The sequence below is a fragment of the Pithys albifrons genome, chromosome 3 (genome assembly GCF_047495875.1).
Source record: "Pithys albifrons albifrons isolate INPA30051 chromosome 3, PitAlb_v1, whole genome shotgun sequence".
In the NCBI taxonomy this organism is placed as follows: Eukaryota; Metazoa; Chordata; class Aves; order Passeriformes; family Thamnophilidae; genus Pithys; species Pithys albifrons.
The window spans coordinates 101399518-101416008 of record NC_092460.1 but is presented as its reverse complement, the minus strand read 5'-3'; positions in this window follow the sequence as shown (position 1 = coordinate 101416008).

The window sequence follows — 16491 nt, the reverse complement described above, 5'->3', positions numbered from 1 at the left end:
CCTGAAGGTGCTGAGCACCTGCTGCCCACGGGAAGCTGGGAGTGAATTCCTTGTTCTGCTGTGCTTGTGGGCACGGCCTTTGCTTTCCCTGCTGAACTGTCTTTACCTCAGACCACCATTTTTCCAGCTTTTCCCCTCCCAACTCCCTCCCAGGTCCCACTACTGGGGAGTGGCTGAGAGAATGGAGGGGCTTGTGGGCTGCTGGGGTGAAACCACAAAATCCCAGTGGAGAGGGATTTGGGGGAAAACTCCTTTAATGTCCTTTGCCTCAGGATTGTGGCTGTGTAATGATGAGGTGGCACCTGGTGATGACAGAGGTGCTGGTTCCCTTTGCCCCAGGCTGGGACAGTCGCTGCTCACCTGCTGGTGGTGCCTGGGCTGCAGGTGGGACAGGGTCATCCTGGGGGCTTTTCCAACCCAAACCAGTCAGGGACTCCACGATTCCACCTATGATTGTGACTCCACCAGTGGGTGATGGGTCAGGTTGGTGGAAAACGGGTGAGGGTTTGGGTGATGGATCAGTTTTTGGGTAGTGGATCAGGTTGCTGGGGCTTCTCCACCCTCAGGTGCTGAATGTGGGTGGGCAGCAGAACGTGCCCCCAGAGCCTCCCGAGTCACCCTCACAAGGGGGAAGGGCTGCTCAGCACCCCAAATTATGGCCTGCAGCCTCCGGATTGTTCCCACACCCCAGGGCATGGATTCAGCCAGGGAAGGAGCCCAGGTAATTACCCTGGGCCTCATAATTACACCCTGTTTACTGGCACAAACAAGAAGCAGCTCCTCCCCTGGGCTGTGGAGGAGCCCAGAGCCCAGAAATGATGCTGTGGATGCTCCAGAGCTCTGGCACCTCACGTGGGTTCTGATGACAGGAATTGCCCAAGGTACAGTAAGGAATTGGTCCTGATTGTCCCCATTTGGAGGGTGATGGTTGGCTGAGCACCACACAGGGCCCAGAGGACACGTCTGGCAGTGCAGATCCCCCGCTTTGGGTCAGTCCAATTAAGCCATTAATGAGGCTCAGTTGCTCTGCCAGCCCCCAGCTCCCGCTTGGCCAATGCCGTGGTGGCCCCAAGCAGAGCTGGCCCAGCATCTCCAACAGCAGGTGACACTGCTGGGGTGGCACTGAGGGCTGTGAGATCCCACCCACGGGGGGCAGGTGCCACAGCATGGCTGGGACCCCTGAAAACCCAACAGGGGATGTCCTGCAGGTGGTGGGTGCAGGGGCTCTACTGACCTGGAGATGTTTGTCTCCTGATCAGGGTATCCTGATCAGTGTGTCCTGATGAATATATTCCAATCAATCTCTCCTGATCAGTGTGTCCTATCAATGTCTCCTGACCAATATATCCCAATCAATGTCTGCTGATCAATGTCTGCTGATCAATGTCTCCCAATCAATGTCTCCTGATCAATGTGCCCTGTTTGACGCCACCCATCGGTTTCCCACTAACAAGTTGAACCAAGGGGAGTTGGGACTTGCCAAGCCCAGGGGGTTTAACGAGGCCAAGGGCAGGTGCTGTCCCTGGGATGGGACAATCCCAGCACAACTCCAGGCTGTGCCAGGGCCCGGGGGGCTCCAGCCCAGGTGGGGTCTCTGGATCCGGGACGTGCCCTCTGCTCCTCCTGGATCGGGGCTCCAAGGAGCTGTGGTAGCTCTGGAGGAGGTGCTGGAGCCCAGTCCCTCCACAATGAGTCCAGCTCCTGTCAAAGGCCTGAATGTCCCCCATGGGGCACTGGCCCTGCCCTGCACTCCCGGCAGGGTTGAGGGTCTCTCTGACCCCCCATTTGCTTCCCCAGCACCCCATTTTTCCAAGGGGTCCCCAGGGCTCTGGGGCAGCTCTAAGGCTGAGCTTGGTTAGTTGGGGTGGGGGGCTGGTGGGTCTGGGGTGTCTGTGTGTCACTGTGCAGCCCCTGGCTGGGGCAGAGCCTGGAGCAGGAGCAGGCCCAGACTCCAGGAGGGCACCAGAGGAGCCTGTTCCCCACCCCTGCCTGGGCTGAGCCCCTTCCTCAGCACTGGCTTTGCCCCTGGAGTGACACTGTCCCACTGTGTCCCTGCTGTTGGCTCTGGGGAAGGGGCCAGGCCCATCTCTCCAGAGTCTTCAGGGAGTCACAGAATGGTTTGGGTGGGAAGGGTCCTTAAAGCACATCCAGTGCCACCCCCTGCCATGGGCAGGGACCCCTTCCCCAACCCAGTGAGCCCCAGCCCTGGTGATGTCCTGCAGCTGCACTGTGGCTGTGCCAGCCCGTGTCCCCCCAGAGTGCCCATCCTGTGTCCCCAGAGTGCCCAGTCCTGTCCCCAGAGTGCCCAGCCCTGTCCCCAGAGTGCCCATCCTGTGTCCCCAGAGTGCCCAGTCATGTCCCCAGAGTGCCCAGCCCTGTCCCCAGAGTGCCCATCCTGTGTCCCCAGAGTGCCCAGTCCTGTCCCCAGAGTGCCCAGCCCTGTCCCCAGAGTGCCCATCCTGTGTCCCCAGAGTGCCCAGTCCATGTCCCCAGAGTGCCCATCCTGTGTCCCCAGAGTGCCCAGCCCTGTCCCCAGAGTGCCCAGCCCCTGTCCCCAGAGTGCCCAGTCCTGTGTCCCCAGAGTGCCCAGCCCTGTCCCCAGAGTGCCCAGCCACTGTCCCCAGAGTGCCCAGCCCTGTCCCCAGAGTGCCCAGCTTGTCCAGGGCACACACCCTGTTTGGGAACCCACCTGTGTCTCCAGGGAGATTCCAGCCCGCAATGTAGCAGGATCTCAGCTCCGAGACCCTCAGCCCAGCTGGATGTAGTCGCTGCACTCCACGGGCTGGGTCCCATCCCTGTCCCTGGGGCTGAACATGGTGACACCCTGAGCCACTTGGGCTGTGCAGCCCTGGGAGGGCAGCCCGAGGGTGCCGGGGGGTCTTTGCACAGGCACAGACAGGTACACACACACCTGTGCGCACACCTGTGCACACACACACAGGTGTCACACACACACACAGGTGTCACACACACACAGAGGTGTCACACACACACTGGTGTCACATGCACAGGTGTCACACACACACAGGTGTCACACACACACAGGTGTCACACACACACAGGTGTCACATGTAGAGATGTCACACACACACAGGTGTCACACACACACAGGTGTCACACACACAGGTGTCACATGCAGAGATGTCACACACACACAGGTGTTACACTCAGATATCACACACACAGGTGTCACACACACAGGTGTTACACACACAGGTGTCACATGCAGAGATGTCACACACACAGATGTTACACTCAGATGTCACACACACAGGTGTCACACACAGGTGTCACACACACAGGTGTCACAGGTATCACATGTACAGGTGTCTCACACACACACAGATGTCACACACTCTCACCCCTGTTTTCACGCCTGCACACACCTGTCCCCGCCCCCCAGTCTCCCCCCTCGTCCCCTCCTCCCCCCACAGTTCATCCTCTTTGTCCCTAAAGAGGATTATGGCGACGGCTCAGCAGGGACACACGAGTGTGCAAGGGGGAGGTCACACCTCTGGCACGGGGAGGGGGCACACACACAGGTGTGCATGGGCAGGTCACACAGCTCCACAGGTGTGCGAGGGGGTCACACACTCGGCACAGGAGGCTCACACACACACAGGTGTGCATGGAGGAGCTCAGACACACAGGTGTGCTCAGGGGGCTCACACACCTCACTGGTGCCACAGGGGCACAGCACACCTGTGCAGGCAGGCGGTGCCGGCAGGAGCACCACAGACAGGTGATGTCTGCAGGTAGCTGAGACAGTGTAGGTGTGGGAGGGGACAGGCAGGGGATGCCCCAGGCACGGGATGCCCTGGGCAGGGCTCCAGGATAGGTGGTGCAGGCAGGGCAGGCAGGTGACAGGTGACACCGCCGGGCAGCACAGGCAGGTGACACCCCACGAAGCACAGGCAGCAAAGGCAGAGATCGGTGCAGGCAGTGATTGCCCAGGCAGGGCAGGTGGAGCAGACAGGGCTAAGGACAGACAGGGAAGGGCAGGGTGTGTCCCAGGCAAGGCAGGGGCAGACAGGTGGTACCCAGGAGGTGCGGGACAGGTGCGGGCAGGCAGGTGCAAGGGCAGGAGGGCGGTGCAGGCAGATGATGGTCCAGGCAGGGCAGGGCAGGTGAGGTGCCAGCAGGGCAGGGGAGGCAGATGATGCCCAGGAGGTGCAGGCAGGTGATACCCCAGGGAGGGCAGGTGCAGGCAGGGCAGGTGATACCCCAGGCAGAGCAGATGAGGCAGGTGATGCCCCTGGCAGAGCAGGTACAGGTGCAGGGTCAGGTCCCGGTCCAGGTCCCAGCTCAGCCCCGCCCCTGGCCCCGCCCCCCTCCTTGGCCCCGCCCCCGGCCCCCCGGCCCCCCCCCGTCCCGCCGGGGCAGCAGCGCCGGGGGCGGCGGCGCCGGGCAGGTACGGGGGGGCCGCGCAGGTACGGGGGGCCGGGGGAGGCCGGGAGGGGTTCTGGGAGGGGGCCGCGGTCCTGGGGAAGGGATCCCAGCGGGGTCATCCCGGACACGGGGTCTCCTGCCCGGGGGATGGGACACACTGGAGGGGGGACACGCAGGATGGGGAGGGGGGCCCGGCTTTCCCTCTGCCCCCCAACAGGGAGGGGTCCCTGGTGGGGCAGCATGGGGGACCCCCCCCGATATTCCGATGCCGGGGAGGGGGTTTGGGGTGGCAGATGGGGAGCGCCCTCGCCCTCGCCTGCCCTAATTACCCGCCGCTAATTGGGGGGGGCGCCATATGGCCCCCATCCCCGAGGGCGGGGGGAGCTGGGGAGCCCCCCCTGCAGACCCCCATGGCGGGGAAGGGGATCACAGTGTGGGGGCGCGGGGCGTGAGGGGGGACATGCGTGGGATCCGTGAGAGGGACACGGGGAGAACACCCAGAGGACACGGGAGAGAGGCACGGGGGGGACACGGGGAGGGGACACGGCGGGAAGCGGCTGTGCCACAGGGAGCGGTGCCGGCCGGGCACCTGCCCGTGAGAGCCCAGGTTGGGACAGGGACACCCTGGGGACACCCACTGATAACAGGGAAGGGGATCCCGGAGCTGGGGACCCGAGTGGGGGACAGAGAAGGGTCACCCAAGCACGCGGGTCCCAGGGGAAGGGGACAAGGGAGCGGTGACAGCGCGGGGGACCCGGGGGTGGCCGGCTGGCGGGACACGGCGGTGAGGGCACGGGGGGCAGGGACGCGGGGCCGGGGGTGGCAGCCCCGCTCCTCCCTCCCCCGCTCCAGGCGCCCCCCGAGGTCCCCGTGTCCCCATGGCCGCGTCCTGCCCGGCGCTCCTGGCCGCCTGCCTGGCGCTGCACCTGGCCACAGGTGAGCACCGGGGGGACACCTGGGGGGCAGCGGGACTCGGAGGGACCCGGCGGGCGGCTCGTGGGGACCTGGGGAGGGGACGCTTGGGGTGGTAACCAGGGGTAGTGGGGACCCAGAGGAAGGGGATGCTGGGACATGGGGAGGGGACCCTGGGAGTGGCAACTATGAGAGATGGGACCTCAGGGTGTGGGGACACAGGGGACGCTGAGGAGCGGGACCCAAAGATGTCACCTGAGTGCAGCACCACTGAAGGGAACAGCCTTTGGGCATGGGGACTTGTGCGTGAGGACCAAGGGGTGGGGACACTGGGGGACATCAGTGACTCAGAGTTGGGGGAGTTGGACATGGGCGCTGGGGACACGTGGGGACTGAGGGGGGCAGCGGGTATGGGGATGTGTGTAGGGAGACGTGGGGACACAGGAGACCCTGGCTTGGGGTCACCAGAGAATGGGGCCATGGGGACCCGGAGCTGGGGGGCCAGAGAGTCGGCCATGGGTTATTGACAGGGACCCGTGGGGACCCTGACTGGAGTGGGGGTCTTGGGGATGAAGATGTGGGATGGGGACCCTGGTGGCCACACCCCCAGACACCCATGTCCCCGTGCCCGGTGCCAGCTCGGGGCGACGGGTGCAGCGGGTTTGGGAACCTGTTCACGGAGATCGCAGAGAACAGCGCCCACGGCAGCCTGGTGGCACGGCTGCCCCCGCCGGGGGACACAGGGGGGCTCCAGCTGTGCCTGGTGGGCACTGATGCCGCCTGGTTCTACCTGGATGGGCGCAGCCTCAGGCTCAACGTCTCGGCCGGGCGGGCCCTGGACCGTGAGGTGATGCCACAGGGACTCCTCCATGTCTCTCTCCAGCTTCCATTGGGTGTCCACTTCTGCCCATCCCACACCCATCCTGTGTCCTGTCCATCCTGAATCCACCTGCACCTGTCCTGTGTCCATCCTACATCTACCTGTGTCCATCTCCATCCATCTTTCATCCATCCTGTGTCCATCCAGTGTCCATCCTGTGACTGTTCTCCATTCATCCCCTGTCCATCCCATGCTGATCCTGGGTACATATTGTGTCTATCCATCCTGTGTCCATCCTGTGTCCGTCCATCCATCCGTCCATTTATCCATCCACCCATCCATCCATCCATCCATCCATCCATCCATCCATCCATCCATCCATCCATCCATCCATCCATCCATCCATCCTCTGTCCACCTTCCATCCATGCTGTGTCCATCTATCCATCCCCCATCCATCCCAGATGGAAGCTGGGACCCTCCTGCACCCACTCAGGTGGGGACTCTGGGATGTCCCCATGGGGCAGCCCCCTCTGTTTCCCCATGTCCTGACATTCCATCCCCTGTCTCCCCCACAGGAACTGGAGTCCCCAGTGCTGATGGTGGCCCTGACCTGTGCTGAGGATGGCTCCTCCCCGGTATGGCCACATGCCCTGGGGACCCCAGCAGGCTCTGGGGGTGGGGGGTGAGGTCTCACCTTGGTCACCCTCCATGTCATCCTCCGTGTCCCTGGCAGGTCGAATTCCGGATCATTGTCCAGGTTCTCAACGAGAACGACAACCGGCCCCACTTCCAGGGGGCCACTGTCCTCACCCACAACGTCAGCGAGGTGACAGCGGCACCCTGGGGACAGGGGGGGACAGGGGGGGACAGAGGGGACAAGGGTGGGGACAGGGGTGCTCATGGGTATGCTCATGGGGCAGGGGCAGGGATGGGCAGCAGGACAGGGATGGCTTGGGCATGGATTGGGGACAGGGAAGGGGATGGCCGTGGGTGTGGATTGGGATGGGGGCAAGGATGGTCAGCGCCATCGTGACAGGCACTGGCAGGGGGATGGCCATGGGCATGGATTGGGGATGGGAACAGAGGTGGGGATGGGGACAGGGATGGTCCTGGGGACAGTGACAGGAATGGGCACCAGGACAGCAAGGGCTGGGGGCGTGGACTGGGGACAGGGAGAAGGACAGGGATGGTCATGGGCACAGTGACAGGAATGAGCACTGGGACAGTGCTGGAGATAGGGACAGTCAGGGCCATACTCGTGGGGATGGGGATGGGGACAGGGACAGCACTGGGGACAGGCACAGCACTGGTCATGGCTGCAGGAACAGGGACAGGAGTGGGGATGGTGGGGATGGGGCTGGGCCTGGAAAAAGGTGGGTGCCCAGGAGGAATGGGGACAGCCAAGAGGGAATGGGGACACCTGGGAGGGACAAGGGACATGGAGGAGGGGTGGGGACATTGAGAAGGGATGGGGATACTCAGGAGGGGACAAAGAACGCCTGAGAGAGACAGGGACAGCATAAGGGACGAGGATGCCCAAGAGGGATGGGGACACCCAGAAATAGGAATGAGGACATGGGTTGTGTTCAGGAGTGCCAGGGGCATTGGGAGACCTCCTGGTGACCCCCACGGGGCAGCTGGCACGGGTGCACTCAGCACTGGGGGTGTGTTTGGGGACTCCAGGGGTGTCTGGGGACTGTAGAGGATGTTTGGGGGTGCCGGGGTCTCTTGGAGGACCCCGGGGCCATGGGAGACCCTGGAAGATGTTTAGGAGTACTGGGGGGTCTTGGGGGACCCCGGGGACATTGGGGATCCTGGAGGATGTTTGGGGATACTGAGGGGTGTTTGAGGACCCTGGGGGGCGTTTGGCCACGCCAGGGATGTGTTTGGGGGTACCAGCGGGTGTTTGGGGGTACTGGGAGTGTTTGGGAACCGCAGGGGCATCTGGGGACTCCGGGGGTGTTTGGGGCTCCCAGGGGTGCCTGGGGACCCCCAGGTGACCCCCCGGGCAGCTGGCGCCGGTGCACTCCGTGGTGTTCAGCGCCCAGGCTGAGGACGCGGACGGGGACACGCTCATGTACGTCATCGACACGGCCTCGGTGAGCGGGGGCGGGGGGCGCGCGGGGGGGCCCGGGGCCATCTGCCGGCCTGACCGACCCCCCGCCCCCAGCCCGACGCCCGGTTCTTCCGCATCGACCTCCCCAACAGCGGGCGCGTCGTGCTGGCCAGAGCCCTCGACTTCGAGAGCCGGCGGCACCTCGAGGTGGTGGTCACGGCTGTGGTGAGACCCGCGGGACCCCCCCAGAGGACAGGATGGGGGACCCCCCCAGAGGACAGGATGGGGGACCCCCTGTCGCCGGATCCCCGCCCTTGGGACCTCCGCCCGCAGGACCCTCATGTGGGACCCCCACTTGTGGGACCCCCATAGGGGACCCTGACGCAGGACCGTGACATGGGACCCAGCCTGCAGGACCCCTGCCACCCCCGTGGACGGGGACCTGGCATCCCCCCATGGCCCTGTGCCCCTCTGGCCATCCCCTCGTGTCCCTGCCACTTCCACCTCCTGTCCATGGAGCCCCCGGCTGTCGGTCTGGGGTCCCCACGCCCACCCCACTCCCGAGGGTCCCCCACGCCCAGCCCTGGCAGTGCCTTGACACGGTGGGTTGCACAGGTGGGGGTGTCCCCCTGGCCCCCCCGCCCCGCTGCCCGGCTAATTGCCGGTCCCGCTAATTGGGGGTGACGTGATCCTGTCACCTGCCCTCAATCCCCCTCATTTCCTTAATGGGCCACCTGTGCCCCCCCACTGCCACTGCCACTGTCACGACGGGGGGGTCCGGCCCCATCCTGCCCATCACACACCCCGGGCCCCCTGACCCCTCCCCTCCCGAGGTGGGAAGTCGGGGGGTCCCTGTGCCTGTGGGATCACCATTCCATGGGGGTCTGTGTCCCATGGCGGTCCCTGTACTGTGGGGTCCCAGTCCCTGGGGTGCCCCCATGCCATGAAGTTCCCTGTGCCCTGGGGGTCCCTGTGGTGTGCCCATGCCTGGGGGTCTCTGTGTTGTCCTGGGGGTCCCTGTTCGTGCCACCCCAGCAGTTTTGGGGCACCCCATGCCCCACATTTCGGCCCCCAGGAGATGAACACCCGGGAGCGGTTCAACGCCTCGGCCCGAGTGAGGGTGAACGTGCTGGACGGGGACGACCAGTACCCCCAGTTCCTGCCCTGCACCCCCCGCGCCGCCCACGGGCCCCCCGTCTGCACCAGCCCCGTCTACACTGCCAACGTCACCGAGGGGCAGCTCCAGGTGGGACATGGGACGGCGGGGACACTGGGGGGGGGCTGAGGGGGTCCCCCGGAGCTCAGCCCGACCCCCCCGTGTCCCCTCCGTGTCCCCAGGGGGGTCCCCTCAGCTTCAGCCCTGGCGCCGTCTACGCCGAGGACGGGGACAGGGGTCTGCGGGCGGCCATCACCTACTCCCTGCTGGCAGGTGAGGGACACGCGGGAGGACAGGGACGTGAGGAGATGGGGACAGGGACAGGGGGAGAGGGGCGCGGGGCCAGGGACATGGGGACAGGGCTCTGAGGGCAGCCATCACCTACTCGCCGCTGGCAGGTACCGAGGACAGGAGGGCGTGGGAGGGCAGGGACACGGGGACACGGGTGGGCAGATGTGGCTCCAGTGCCCGGGGAATTCACAGGGCCGGTGCCCCCCGTGCCCCCCCCGGTGTCTGACAGTGCCGGGGGTCTCCACACGGGGGGGAAGTGTCTGTAATGGGGGAGGGGTCCCCGTGCCGAGGGAATGTCCCTGCCAGGGGTCCCCACGCCTGAGGGTCCGAGCCAGCACAGTGCAATTGCTGGATCCACTGGAGCCCCATAGGCACAAATTAAATAAAGGGATTGGGCTGGGGGGGCCTAATCCGCCCCTCCCGCGGCGCGGGGGGGCTGCAGGGTGTTGGGAGGGGTCATGCCCTCCAGCACTAGAGGGGTTAAACCCCCCCATATTGGGGCTCAAAGGGTTAATAACGCCCCCTTCTCCCCAGGGTACCACCCACAAAAACGGGGAGAGACCTTCCTATCCTGAAGGTTCAGGAACGAATGGGGGGAGACACACACGGGGGGACATTGGGGACCCTCCACCAGGGATGCCGCCAGGGGGGAGTTTCCCAAAGTGCCCCGGGGCAGAGGATGGGTGGGGGACCCTGGGGATGGGTGGAGTGTCCGGAGGTGGGGGATCCCTATTTCTGTGCCCCCTCCAGGCCAGGAGAGCGGCCGGTTCCACATCGACAACGTGACCGGGGCCATCACGCTGCTGCGGGCGGTGGAGAGCAGCCGTCAGACCCCCGAGATCTGCCTCAGCGTCATGGTGGGGTGGGGGGCACGGGAGGGCACGGGGGACATGGGGGGACACACCCGAGGAGGTGGGGGGATGTGAGGAGATGGGGGTCCCTGGGGAGATGGAGGGACCCAAGAAGATGGGGAGCTGCCCGGGGGACCCCCGGGGGGGCGGTCGCTGTCGGTGCAGGAGGCCGGTGGCAGTGGGTTGAGACCTGGGTGTCCCCCCGTGTCCCTCCACGTCCCACATACCTTTCCCATTCCACCCCACCATGTCCCCCCGTGTCCTCTTATGTCCCCTCCCTGTCCCACCGTATGTCTCCCTCTTCCCCTGTGTACCCCTGCCCCTTTCCCGTGACTCCCGCCATGTGTCCTCTGTGTCCCCTCCTTGTGACCCCCCAGGCCTCCCAAGTGAACGACCCCTCCAAGTACGCGGTGGCGCGGGCCCTGGTGCGGGTGCTGGCCCCGAACCTGCACCCGCCGCGCTTCCCCCGCGCCCGGTACCGCGCGTTCGTGCCCGCGGCCCCGCGCCGCGCCGCGCTGCTCCTCACCTTCGGCGGGCAGGTGCTGGCCCTGCGCGCACACGACCCCGACTTCCCCGAGGTGAGCACGGGGGGCTCGGGGGGCGGGGCAAGGAGTGCAGGTAGGGAACACAGGTGGGGATGCAGGTAAGGGGGCGGGCAGGGGAGTGAGAAAGGGGGTGGCAAGGGATACAGGGGTGTGGGCAGGCATACAGGTCGGGATACAGGTAGGGATGTGGGCAGGGATGTAGGCAGGGATGCAGGTCGGAATACAGGTAGGGATGTGGGCAGGGATGTAGGCAGGGATACAGGTAGGGATGTGGGAGGGGATGCAGGTCGGAATACAGGTAGGGATGTGGGAGGGGATGCAGGTCGGGATACAGGTGGGGGTGTGGGCAGGGATGCAGGTCGGAATACAGGTAGGGATGTGGGCAGGGATGTAGGCAGGGATGCAGGTAGCGATGTGGGAGGGGATGCAGGTCGGGATACAGGTGGGGGTGTGGGCAGGGATGCAGGTCTCGATACAGGTTGGGATACAGGTAGGGATGTGGGAGGGGATGCAGGTCGGGATACAGGTAGGGATGTGGGACGGGGTGCAAGTGAGGCTGCAGACAAGGTGAGGGCAGGGGGTCTGGGCAGGGGGACAGGCAGGGGTGTGGGCAGCGACACAGGCAAGTGCAAGACAGGGTGCAGGCAGGTAGAGGAAGGTACAGGCAGGGTCTGACCCCCGCACCCCGCAGGGGGTGAACCCCCAGGTGCGCTACACCCTGAGCCCCAGCGCCAACCAGAGCCAGCAGCTGTTCCAGGTGATGCCCAATGGGCTCCTGGTGGCACAGGTGGACCAGCTGCGACCTGGGCAGAGCTACCGCCTGCAGGTGGGCATGGGGGGAGGCACGGGGGGGGCATGAGGGGGATGGGGGGACTAGAGGCAGCACAGGGAGGAAGGGGGACATGGGGAATGGGGATACACAGGGGACACTGGGGGGCATGGCAGCCTGGGGGGCAGGGAGGATTGGGGGGCTCAGGGGGGGCCCCAGAGGGCTGGGGGGTACCAGGGGCTGGGAGGCACCAGGGAGGGAACACAGGGGACATTGGGGCTGGGGGGCACATACGTGTCCTGCCGCGTGGTGCCCCAGTGCCACAGCCATGTCCTCCCGTGTGCCCCTCGACCCGTCCCGGCCCCACCGTGCCCCCTCCAGGTGCTGGCGCGGGACGAGGAGTCCGGCGAGACCTCGAACACAACGGTGGACCTGGAGGTGCTGTGGCCGGGGCAGACGGGTACGGAGGGGGGCGACCCCCAGTGACCCCCCCAGGGATTCCTCGGTGACCCTCTCTGTCCCATGACACTGAGACACCCCCCAGGGAACCCCCTGCCCCAAGGAATTGCCACCCTACAGCGACCCTTCAGGGCCCTCTCTGCCCCCAGTGATGGGGTCCCCCCAGCCGGTAAAGGGGTTCCCCCCCAGCTCCCCCGAGCCCCTCAGCGTTGTGTCCCCCTCAGTGATGGAGTTTCCCCCCCAGCGTCCCCAGTGATGGGGTGCTCAGCGCGCCCCCATAATGTGATGGGACCCCCTCCCACCCCCGCTGTGTCCCCGTGACTGGGTCCGCAGCCCCCCCCTGCCCCTCTGTGCTCCCCCCAGTGATGTTCCCCTCCCCCGTCGTGCCCCCACCACTCCGCAGCCCGCCAGGACCCCTCGGAGCCCCCTCGGGAAGTGCTGGGGTTCCCCCCCGTGTCTCCCCGCTGACGTGTCCCCCGGTCCCGCAGCCCCCCGGGACCCCTCGGAGCCCCCCCCGGCGCGGAGTGCGGTGCCGGCGGCGGCTCTGGCGGGGGGCTTGGGGGCGCTGCTCCTGCTCGGGGCCTTCCTCATCATCCTCCTCCTCGCCCTGCGCGCGCGGCGGCGGCGGCGGCGGCAGCAGCGAACGGCGGACAGGGCAGCGCTGGCCATCGAGAAGCACCCCAACGTGGTAGGGGCCCCCCAAACACCCCCGGACCCCCCCGTGCCCCCGGAGCCAGCCTCAGCCCCCCTGCACCTCCAGCCCCTCCGCACCCCCAAACATCCCGCGGACCCCCAGCTTTCCCCAAATACCCCCCACCCCCACCCCTCCCGTGACGCTTCAACCCCTCCCGGACCCCCAAACCCTCCCCGCCGCCCCAGTGTCAGAACTTTGAGGGGAAGATGGGATGGGGGTACCTGGCTCGGGGGGCGGGGGCTGGGAAAGGGGTCTCTCAGCTTCTGGGGGAACTGGGAAAGGGGTCCCCTGGTTTTGGGGGACTGTGGGAAGGGGTTCTGGTGCTGGGAGGGCTGCAGGAAGGGGGTCCCCGAACAGAGGGTGCTGTGGGAAGGGGGTCCCCAGGCTTGGTGGGGCTGGGAAGAGGGGCTGTGGTGTAGGGGAGCAGGGAAGGGGGGTCACCCTGTTTGGGGGGCTGGGAAGAAGGACCCCCCCCCCCCCGTGCCTCAGTCTCCCCAGCTGACCCCCCCCCCGTTCCCCCCCACAGAGCCTGAGGTGGTTCCAGCCGGTGAGTGGGGGGGCAGAGCCCGGGGGAGGGGGGGAGAGCCCCAGGGGGACCCCCCAAAAGCTGCTGGGAGGGACAGAGTCACCCCGTGGTCAGTCCCCCCAAAGGGGGATGGGGGTTTCGGTGCCGGGGGGTCCCATTAGGAGGGGTCCCATTAGGAGGGGTCCCATTAGGAGGGGTCCTACGGGCTATGTCGGGGTGCTGGGAGAGTCCCATGAGGGGGTCAGGGTTCTGGGCAGGGATGGGGGTGCTGGGGGTGGTCCCATGGGGGGTCCCTGTTCTGGGCGAGGTCCCATGGAGAGGGTTGGGATGCTGGGGGGGCCTATGGAAGGTCCCTATGAGGGTCTCACAGGGCCGAGGTTGGGATGGTGGGGACTTCTCTGGGGGGTCCTTGTGCTGGGGGGACCCGGGGGGGGTTGGGTGTGGAGATCCCTCGGCTGGGCAGCTTTTGGTGTACTGGAGGAATACAGGGGGACCCTCATGTGGGGCATTCCATGGGGGGTCCTTTTGCTGTGAGGGGGTGGGATCCCATGGGGGAGATTGGGGTGCCGCGGGAGTGCCCCTTGGGGGGTCATTCTGCCAGGGGTGTGTCCCACGGGCCCCCCTGACCCCTCTGCCCCTCCTCGCAGGTCCAAGCCGCCAAGTCCCCCCCGAGCCCCCCGAGGCTCTACTACCCCAACGAGGGGTACAGCGAGGTGGGCGAGGTCCCCCCGCCGCCGCCCCCGCCGCCCCCGCCGCCGCCCCCCGCGCCGCCGGCCCCCCAGGCGCCCCCCGCCCCCAAACCCCAGGCCAACTCCGTGGGGCGGCCGGGGGGGGGGTTCCCCCGGGGGGGGCTCCCCGGGGGGGTCCCCGCCGCCCACCCCTACCAGCCCCAGCCCCCCCCGCGCCCCCAGCCCGGGCGAGGTCTCGGGGGGCCCCGCGGAGGGAGGGGGCAGCCCCGCGCCCGGGGGACGGCGGGGGGCGACGCTGGGGGTGCTGCCGGCGCTGGAGGAGGTGAGCGAGGAGAGCCTGGAGGAGGGGCCGGGGGGCGACCCCCGGGTGCCCCCCCCGCTACTGCAGCTGCTCGAGGACTCCATCGAGTGCTGAGGGGGGCGGGGGGGCGGTGGCTGCTGGCGGGGGAACACAATAAAGAGCTGGAAAGACACTGGGAGGCACTGGGGGGGTTCGGCCCCCACTCTCGGTCCCTTGCGGGGGCAGTGGGAGGAACTGGGCTGCACTGGTGGGCACTGAGGGAGGCATTGGGGGTCATTGGGATGCACTGGGGGGGCCGCGCCCCCACGTGGCGTTTCCCGCGCTCCGTCCCCTCGGCCACGCCCACACAGGGGGCGTGTCCTCGTGACCACGCCCCTTAAAGGCGCCGCGGCCCCTGCCAGCGGTGCCCACATTGCCGGGGTCCCGTGGGGGTCTTGTGGGTGCCGTGGGGATGCCGTGCGTGTCGTGGGGTCCCTGTGCCCCCCGGGGGTTGGCTGCGTGGGCTTTGGGTGACACAGGAGTCTGTGGGCGGACGGTCCTGGGGTGTCCTGGGGGTCCCGTGGGGGTCCCACGAGAGCCGTGGGAGTCCCCGGGGAAGGGGTGCCCTTCCCCAACGCGTGACCCCGTGGCCGTGGGCGGCCCCTGCTAAGAGGCTTGTGCGGGAGTTTGGCGCTAATCCCCGGGGTCACCGGCACCGTGACACCGGCACCGTCCGGGCACCGCCGGCGGGGACCGCGGGGGGACAGCGCGGGGACACAGGGCGGGGACACAGGGCGGGGACACAGCGCGGGGACACAGCGCGGGGACACAGCCCCCCACGAGGGACACAGGGCGGGGACACAGCGCGGGGACACAGCGCGGGGACACAGCCCCCCACGGGGGACACAGAGCGGGGACACAGCGCGGGGACACAGCCCCCCACGAGGGACACAGGGCGGGGACACAGCGCGGGGACACAGAGCGGGGACACAGGGCGGGGACACAGCGCGGGGACACAGGGCGGGGACACAGCCCCCCACGAGGGACACAGCGCGGGGACACAGCCCCCCACGAGGGACACAGGGCGGGGACACAACGCGGGGACACAGCCCCCCACGAGGGACACGGGGCGGGGACACAGCGCGGGGACACAGCCCCCCACGAGGGACACGGGGCGGGGACACAGCGCGGGGACACAGCGCGGGGACACAGCCCCCCACGAGGGACACAGCCCCCCACGAGGGAAACCCTCCCACGGGTGACACTCCCACTGGAATCGCTGGGACGCACTGGGACAGTTGGGTGTACTGGGAACAGCGGGGAGCATTACGAGCACTGGAGCACACTGTGCTGTACTGGGAGCACTGGGGTGTGCTGGGAAAACTGGGTAGCACTGGGGCACACTGGGCTGTACTGGGACAACTGGGAATGTACTGGGGTGTACTGGGGCGTAGTAGGCTGCACTGGGAGAACTGGAAGCACGGTGTACTGGTGTGCGCTGGGAACACTGGGGCATACTGGGATGTGCTGGCAGAATTGAGTGCACTGGGTTATACCGGCAGCACTGGGACACACTGGGATACTTGGATTATACCAGTTTATACTGGGAACACTGGGCGGAGCGGCCCCGCCCCCCCATTACCCATCCCCCCTCCCCGCGCCCCCCAAATCCCCCCTTAATCCCGGCCGCGCTAATCCCCGGCATCTGCCGCGGCTGCAAATGGCCCGGGGGGGGGGGCACACGCCTCGACCCCCCCACGACCCCTCCCACCCCCTCGTGTCGTGTCCCCACGCGTGTCCCTCCCGTGGTTTGGGAGGAGCTGGAAGAGCAAACCCCCCCTCCCTCCGCCGCCCCCAGGGGGGCTCAGGGAAATCGGGGGGAACACACAGACACGAGCCCCCCGTGTTCCCCCCACTCCCCCGACGGCCCCGCCCGTCCCCCCCACGTGCCTCAGTTTCCCCCGTGTCGGGACCGAGCCCCCCCCGGGGTGGGCGGAGCGGAGGGGGGCGGCACCGCCCCCCCCCCCCCCGCCCCACGGCACCGGGTCCCGC